Source organism: Aptenodytes forsteri, unplaced genomic scaffold (genome assembly GCF_000699145.1).
Source record: "Aptenodytes forsteri isolate BGI_AS27 unplaced genomic scaffold, ASM69914v1 Scaffold143, whole genome shotgun sequence".
Classification (NCBI taxonomy): domain Eukaryota; kingdom Metazoa; phylum Chordata; class Aves; order Sphenisciformes; family Spheniscidae; genus Aptenodytes; species Aptenodytes forsteri.
In genome coordinates this window covers 4,908,291-4,917,028 of record NW_008794951.1, presented here as the reverse complement: position 1 = coordinate 4,917,028, position 8,738 = coordinate 4,908,291, and the positions used below count along the sequence as shown (strand labels likewise).

General features: G+C 37.0%; 1 protein-coding gene across 2 annotated transcripts in view; it reads left to right on the top strand.

Annotated features, from left to right (window-relative positions):
* Positions 1–2,700: 2,700 nt before the first annotated feature.
* The window catches only part of MTMR1 (myotubularin related protein 1), a 45,747-nt gene continuing 39,709 nt past the window's right edge, over positions 2,701–8,738 (top strand). The window contains exons 1-2 of one of the 2 annotated variants that reach the window (XM_009275335.2): positions 2,701–2,802; positions 5,501–5,524. The gene's annotated coding sequence lies outside the window, so the exon portion shown is untranslated. The remainder of the gene's footprint in view (positions 2,803–5,500; positions 5,525–8,738) is intronic. The other variant, XM_009275333.2, reaches the window with a different exon arrangement.

The following is an 8,738-nucleotide window of genomic DNA, read 5'->3' as shown; positions in this document are numbered from 1 at the left end:
GGGTGCCGCGGCGCGGAGCCCAGCCAGCCCGTGTCACTTCAATCTGGGGGGTTATTTTTGTGTAACCGCGCAGGCTAGCGGCAGCTTTTCCTCAGCGAGGGAACCGGCTGTTGTCAAAGTTTCCTGCTTGCGGTTGTGTGATTTTCGTCATTAACGTCATCGGTTTTGCGAAGGCTGAGGCTGCCCGCGGGATTTTGGCCCGGGGTTGTTTTGGGCAGTGCGTAGCTTCTCATCTTTGCAAACTCCAGTGAGGCCGTTCTCAGATTTTAAGTCTTTATTCCCGATTTTTTTTTCACGCGAGTGCGTATTTCACCTGCAGAGGTGTAACTGTCCCAAAGCGGTATTTTGTGTGTGTGTGTGTGTGTCCGTCCCGGTGTGTCAGTTTGTCTCTAGGTGTGTGTGGTGGCTTTGTGTCTCGGCGGCAGCCGGTGGCAGATGCTCGGCTGGCTGCAGGTTGGTGGGTTTCAGCAGAGGTGGGTACGCAGGAGCTTGACGCCAGGTGTTACTGCGTCTAGTTCAGCAGTCGCTGGCAGAGAAATTCCTTCTTTTAGAAGTTTCCAGCTGGAGGGAGACTTCAGAGCTGAATTTAAAAATCCTTAAACAAGGAGTAGAAACTAACGGAGATTTCACCCAGATGAAAAATAAAGAAAAAAGACTGTGTTTAAAAATCAGTGCCAGATTCCAGTCTCCATATTCTCTCTCTTTTCTGCTCGGAGAAACCTGGAGTTTTACATCGTTCTGGTGAAGGTGGAAATCAAATGTCCATTTTCTATCACCACAATTTACATCTTTGTGTTCCTTATTAATGCACTTTCTTATCTTAATTTTCATCTTTCTTTCTTCTGCTAATCTTGTTCTACCCTGGAAAAGTTATAATGTCCGTTTGTCATATAATTTATTTATTTGCCAGTACGGTTGTACCAGGCTACGCTAACGTGCGTGACCTCAGATGAGACAGAATGAAAAGGCGTGTACTGGTGTGTGTCCCACTTGACAGATGGTGACAAGTCACATCGGTATGATCAGCATCCTGTGGTACACTGATACACCCTGAGACACAGATTGTAGGAGATGGACCTGCATTCACATTTGTTTTCCTGCTGCTGTTAACTTTGTTGATGTAGTGATTCCCGGTGAAGATAAGCCACAGAAAAATAAATCCTTTTCTTAGTTAACAAGTAAATGCTTAATTGGAAACGAACTTAGACAAACCCTAAAAGGGTGCACTAAAAATTAAGAGATGTGAGAGAAGGAGAAATAAATGAGATCAGAAAAGGATTACTGTAGGGTTTAGCTCATGCACTCTTTTACAAAACTTGAGTTTCTCTAAGTGAATCTGGACTCGAGTTCAGCACTAACCTGAGAGTTATCTTCATTGTTCAAGCAGGAGTATCATAGATGTGTTTTAGTTGCAAAAAACATTTTGTGATCTAGTACTGTGTAGAATTTTGTGGGTGGGGAGAAAGCTACTAAAATTTATCAGAAAAGTCCTGAAAGAGCTTTCATTTCAGGTATGAAGTTGTTGCATTCATCTTCACCTTATATCTACCCATCCTAGCAGAGTTAATGTGAGAGAAGACCTCTAGTTAAGTAGTAATTGGTCATCTTATGCCATTATCCCACCCTCTTAATGTCCAAGTTGTGGTGCCCCTGTTGGGTGCTGGGTATGCCTATGTAGTTATTCACTTCAATGTCACGGGATACTCACAGAATCCAAAGCTAGTTCATGAGTGAATTCTAAAAATGGATTAAAATTTTCTTTCTGTATTTGACTTCCGAATAAGCATTAAATCTGTAGAAGAGCCCAGCTGAACCGTTTGAAGAAATGGCAGTTATCTAAGGCATCAGCTGAGGCTGCCGCGGCACTCAGGGAACAGTTCCCTCTGGCATTCCAGTCTTTCATGAGGTACTGGCATGTTTTGAAGGAGACCTAGTGCACTTCAAAGTGGCTGGCACCAAACTGTAATTGCTTCTCACTCTCAATACTACGTTATTTGTAAGCAGCACTAGTTCAGGCTACTGTGCTCAAAACGCATCATCTGGGATTTAGTGCGATGCTGCTGTTCAGATGCTTTGTCTGTAGGGTTCTTACAAACACCCTACACTGCAGAATTCCTTGCTGTGGTATGGGAAGGCCCGTCCTGAAGACTATTCAGAGATTATTTTACGAATAGGAAAAAATATGGCTAACTAGAAGTTACCCTTTAGAAAACATGTATTTTCTACATTTAATATTAATATAGAATACAACACTAGCATAGTTTAGATTTTTAAATACTAGTATAGAGTAATTTAATTTTGAGGATTTACTGAATAATCAGGAAATAATAATAAGGAAAGTGTAAGGAGTTTCCTACTACTTGACCAAATTCATTCCATGGATGGCTTTAAGAAAAAAAAAGATTAATGATGAAAAAAATTACACTGGATAAGGAAACCAACATTTTTATAAGTTCATAGGACCCTAACCTTGCTTTTAACCTACTGACAGCTCCACATCTCTGATAAGATCTAGTAAAATTCTTTTCCCTAATTTGATCAGCGAAATAGTTGCGTTCTGCCCACAAAGCAAGCTAATTTTTATGATGTTAGTGATCATCTGTGGTCTTGTGTTCTGGGTGTGCTCAGTTGCTACACTATTCTCAATGTACATTTTGAATTACTGCTAAATAATTTGAAATATTCTGTTTTTGTAGCCCAACTGGATCCCATGTGGAATGGTGTAAACAGCTGATAGCTGCAACCATTTCTAGTCAGATTTCAGGGTCTGTCCCATCCGAAGGTGTGTCCAGAGACTACAGGGTAAGTGACTCGAGGAATGCATTGATTTGTTTAAGATAGAAGAGTGAATGATCAGGAAGGTCCTTGCTACCTTGATTATCAGGTGGTAAGTACTTAAGTGATCGCTGAATGTTTCAGAACTAGAAACATCTCATTATGCGTAGGAGTCTCTTGAATCTGCTTTGTGTTTTCCTCCATATTTTGAATAGTAACATTGAACTCTACAGAATAAAAATTAAGAGAGAGGTGAAAGGAAAATTAAAAGTCAATGTTTTGAATAAAACGCCAAAAGTGAGTTGTCTTTTCTTTTGATTGCTACATAAAAAAATTTCGTAAAGTAGATTAATAGTTACAGGTTGAAATTGTTTCTAGTGTGTGTCATTCAGAGTACAGAACTGAGCTTTCCAGATTTCACAAAAAATAAATGCATATGTCTTTGTTACCATGCAAAGAACATAAATGACTACCGTTTTTCATGGGGTTTCAGCAGAGACAGAGAATTTAACATCAAACAAATCGCCTCTTTCACTCCCTCTCATCAACGTTTTTGTCATTAAGGTAATGATTGCACAGTATGGTTTACCTGATAGGTTCCATTACTCTTTTTTACCCCTATTCTTTCATGCTCATTTGCCGTTTCCTATATGCAGCCCGCCAACTGAACTATCAAGAGTGGAGCGTATGCAGTTTTCCTGCTCTTACAAATTGACAAAAGTCACCTGTGTTTCAAGTCCCTTTAAGAAACCCAGGCTGCTGCTATCTAGATCCTTTTTTCTTCCTAGATTTGAAACAGTTCCATGGTCTTCATGCAAAATGGCCAAATGAAGATTTTATCTTTTTTTGTTTTTAACTAGATTTTAAATTATTTTCTGATATGCTCTGTGATTAAAAAGTTTGTTGTCCAGAAACAGCATATCTTAGACTCTGTGACAGCAGGTCAGATTCAGCCCAAGCCTGAAGGTGAATCCACAAAATGTTTTTGACCGTAGTCTACTTAAAAATTCACCTCACAGAGTTTCACACTATTGGCACAGTCAGCAGCTTATACTCATAAAAAAGTGTAGCTCTTCCATACTATGGCAGCTGAATTGCAAATGCTTACTTCAGGTCAAGGCTAACATCTTTGATAAAACATTGTGGGAAACCTTGCATTACAGCTGTCTATGTTGTATTTGGCCTGTAGATCAAGGACTTCATTTCAGTAAAATCCAAGTGTGTAAGCTTGGTGTTCAGTTTATCTCGAGTTAGAACGCATTCCTCTGGAATAAAGGGCACTTTTAAATTCTAAATAACCTCCTTCTTTATACCAAACTCATCTTGGATATTATTTAACAGGAATAAGTCTTTTAAGGCCTAATTAAAATTCTACTTCGTTCTCTGTTTCTTAGAAATGAAAGAAAAAAAATTAAGCCTGGTGGTATTCAGAATTTTTGTGTATAAATTGTATTTGACATCATTGCATTGCTGTGATTTGAAATCCCATATTTGTCTATAACATCATGGAATTTTTTATCCTAGAATATCTTCAGTTACGTTCAGGACCGGTATCTTGTGAAGTGGTATCTATGCTTTAGGAGAGGGTTTGCTTTGCACTTAGCTTCTGCAGAAGTTCAGTGGTACGCTTAGTTGCTTAGTCAGTACCACTGACAGGCTGGGTTTATTCATCGTTACGATGGAATTCACATGTAAAAAGATAATGCCCATTTATAATTGTTTTCCTTTGAGACATCTTTCCCTTTTGATGCATGCTGATCAATTTTCTGGGTCTTCGTTACCTTTGGGTACCTCGAATTGCTCTATTTAGAGACTATCTTACAACAACTCAAACTTCAGGTAGGGCCAGATGTGTGTGTTTGCTTCTGGAACTGGTCAGGCAAGGCAGTTCTGTTGCTTTCTGCTGGATTTACCAGGAACTCACTGCTTTATTCTTTCTTTCATCCTTTTTTTAATGTTTCAATCAATGTTTGCAAAAACAGGTAAATATATCGATTCTTGTATCTAATGGTGTTACTCATGTTACTCTGTGTAACTTACCTTACCAGAATGTAATTTAGGGGAGGGGGGAATCAAACGGAAGCAAAGTGCCTGAAATGGAATCGTCAAAACTGGAGAGCACTGAGCGAGCTCTTGCTTGCTAAACCCTACAGCAACATGATCTCACTCTGAGTTTGAACTCTGCTGCGTATGTCTTCTGTGACATACTCTCTGCCTGGAGAGTATTCTTGAATGAGGGGTTCATATAAATTAAAATTGCTTAGATTGTAGTAGCCGAACATAGACACCTTCAGAAATAAGTTGAGAAGAGTTGTTGCTATCCTTGTTTTGCCATTTGAATCTAAAAGATATGGTGGTTATACCGCATGGCTGTTACTGCAGGCTTATTGTCTTCCACCTATAAGGATTACCAGGCTCTTCCTTCTCTTTTCACAGCAGCACGTTGTAGCTGGATAAAAGGGTGATTAGGAATGAATGTTTCAAAAGAGCTTGGCATTTGTTACATCACTAAAATGAAGTGGCTAGATTGTTTTTAGACCAAAACACTTCTTCGAATGAGAGCTACTAGATCTGCATAGTTTTGTTTTGTTCTTTCAAAATCCATCTATAATTAAAATGTTTGGAAGTAGAGTTGTTCTGAAAATCTGATGAAGTAAGATATAATATCTTTAACAAATCAAATCTGTGTGTTTTGTTGGATAACATTTTATATTTTAACTAACAGGTGTACAGGAGGCCTGTTATACGGGTAAGATTACCTTTGGCTAGCAGCAAAACGGCCTCCTACCTGTTTGTCTTTTGTGCTGTGTGAGATCTTGGTGTGTCAAGCGTTCTTCTTCATTAATGGTTTTTATGAACCAGTCAGATCATTTTGCTATGCAGTGCAACAGCTTCTTTGCCATAGAAATGCTTTATATACATTACAATGTTTTTGTGAGCAATAAAACTCAATGTGTAAGAGAGCAGTATTTTTAAATTATGTTATGAATGTGCAATACTAACTTCAGTTTTATTACATTAATTTTGACAAAATGGATGCTTGCAACTGAGGCTTACATGCTTCGGACTACAGAGTACTGTATTAGCACCTCTAACATGTTATCGATGCTAAAGAATATTAGTGGTAAAAGTGTTACATCTTTGTCTATCCTATTTAAATAAGATACCAATTCATGCTTGCCTTTGTACATGTTTTACCTAAATTGTTACCACCCTGTAGTAGGATTGAAAGTTAGGTTTGAAGTTAGACACTAGTGCAATGACCTGCATCTTTTTAATGATAATTTTGAGACTAGGTCTTGCCCATTGTTCATTGGAGAGATATAAAAAGGGCATGCCTTGTTTTCTTGTCCCTCTCTCTTAGTAACATTTATGGAGCGAGAAATGATCTGGATAGCGTTCTGACATTGTTCATGAAATGTGTCTAACACTTTTATTCGAACAAAGACCTCTTGTTCAGTCTCAAGCCAAGAGATGAAGTCTGAATGATTTCTTTTTCTCATCCGTTGTTTACATATTTGAAAATGATGTGTTTAGTCCAATCACACAAATGCACAAGTTGATCTTTTTTTTTTTTTTAAATAGATAGCTCTTGAAATAATTGGTCTGAGTTGAGTAACAAAAATTGATTGTTTTCATTCAGTTTTTCATAGTTCTTTGTAAAGGCTTTGGTCATTGAATGATCTGCTGTGCTTCTCTCTCTTTCATTTATTTAAAATCTTCTGGTGTATTTGCTGGTTGTCCTTCTGGTTTTCCTCCAGAGATCGCAATATCTACTTTGCTTTAATTTCAGAAACAACATTTTTATGGTCTGAAATTTAAGTAATTTCTATTTAACAGAATTCCACCAATACATAAATGTTAGGAGTCCTTTATAATTTGAAAGGGTTTTTTAATTAATTGTAACTTTTTCAACTGTTGTAGACTTCAGATTACCTGAAGATATCTGAAGTTGTTCTTCTAAGTTTTTCTTTTTTGAGGGTTCTGTAGAAATACTGTAAAAAGAAAAATTGACTTTAGCAAACATTTGTAAGGTTAGACTGAGGCTGGTTTTACAGTCTATCAAGTGAGAAGTTCTTTGCATGTGAACTGGGAATAATAGACTGTCATGAACAGAACTTCTCTCCAGTTAATAAAGAAAGAAGATGGAAGAACAGTTTTGGCTCAACGTAATAAAAGTTACTTCATATGACCCTATGACATCTGTGCTTCTCTCTGGAGTGCATAGGGACCTTATGTTTATTAAAGAGATTTAATTAATATTCAGGATTTGCTGCCAATATGATGCAAAAATAAATTAACATTAAAATGTGAATTGTTTGCATATTTTGCTATGAGGAGTAATTTTACATTCTGTAAAGTTACTGACTAGGTTTTCCAGCAACAACACAGAAGTTTCTGGAAAAATATGTGAAACCGTAAAACTGAAAGTTCAATTAAAACATGTTTTACAGAGTAAAGCATTTTTTAAATTGTCTAGATACTTCTATTTGATGTCAACCTATTTTTTCCTTGAAAGATTGCATGAGTTTTCCCCTAATGCTACCATTGCAAGCTGTACTCAATTTCTTCTATTGATAAGCATGTGGCATACTTTGAATTCATTTTCTTCACTATAAGGTTGTTTGTCTTAAAAAGACAGTATATACTTTTATGTTCTTATCTACGAGCACTGACTCTTTTGTGAAAAACGGATTAAATTTTTTATTTTGTGTTGTGCCAAATAACATTAAAAGCATCGTGCTAATAGCTTGGATTCCTTTCTGTGGAAAGTAGTTTGTGCCAGGAGTGGAAGATTTTGAATAGCTAAACTGGAGTTAAAGTATATGCTGTCTTTTTAAGGAAAGAAAAAAAAAGGGAAGCAAAAAAGAAAAGATTCTGTCCTTTCACTTGTTGTCTGCATGTTTTTTCCTGTTACTTCTCTCTTGCCCTACTGCTGCCTCATGCAATGCAGGAGATTCAGGATGGACACAATGGCTATCATTCTGAAGCAGAACCTGATCAGGTGGCAAGTTTTACTCATCTTTCATTCATTAACTGTGTAGCAAGGTACTATATATTAGTACTTGTACAATACATACAAATCTTATATTTCTCATGCAAGAGAATCCATAGAAAGCATTTAGTGTGTTAACCGGCTATGTGCTAGGTAGGGTTTTCGTGTAATGCCACGTAGTCTAAAATGTAATACTGCATGTAAGACCCTATCTGACAGAGCACATCCGTCCTTCTGAGTTTGTAAGTATTGGCTAATTCTCTACACATCATTTTTTGTGATTGGGTGCTGAATACAAAATTCTGTTAGTTTCCAAGAAAATCTAAAGCCAGAGATCAATTTAAATATCTTTAGAAATTATTTGTCAATGAGGGCTTGGGGTAGTTTGTTTGGAGGCAGACAGATCCTACCAATTATTTGTATGTGGATCAGAGCTGTAATACAAGGGAAGAGTTATTTGTTTACTGTAACATAGCCCCTTATATTTATTCTCACTTCAGGATGTAAAAAATTGAAACCTTACTATGTCATCATGTTGACCTGAGAGAGATCACTTTCTCACGTGGTCCTTAAAAGTCCCGCAAACCCTTTTATTCTTAATTAAAATCTTTAGTACATTGTAAATCTTAGCTGCCAACGAAGGACCCAAAGGATCAATCTTGTATCATTCAGGAATGAAGCCATTTACCTAAATGAAAATTTATGGAACTAGCCCTTATTTTAAAATTACTAATTGTTCTTCTATATTTTATTATTACTTCATTCTTAATCTGACCTTCTGGATCCAAAATTCCTATAATGGACCTCCTCCATAACCTGTGGCACTCTCAGTAGGGTATTGATTGAAAAAGAGTATCGTTGGGTGCTTCTGACTTCTTGCTATCAAAATACAAAATTAAAATGTTAAATAAATAAAGCTTCTGCCATATAATTCTCTCAGATGAAAATACTGAAATGTTAAATAAAC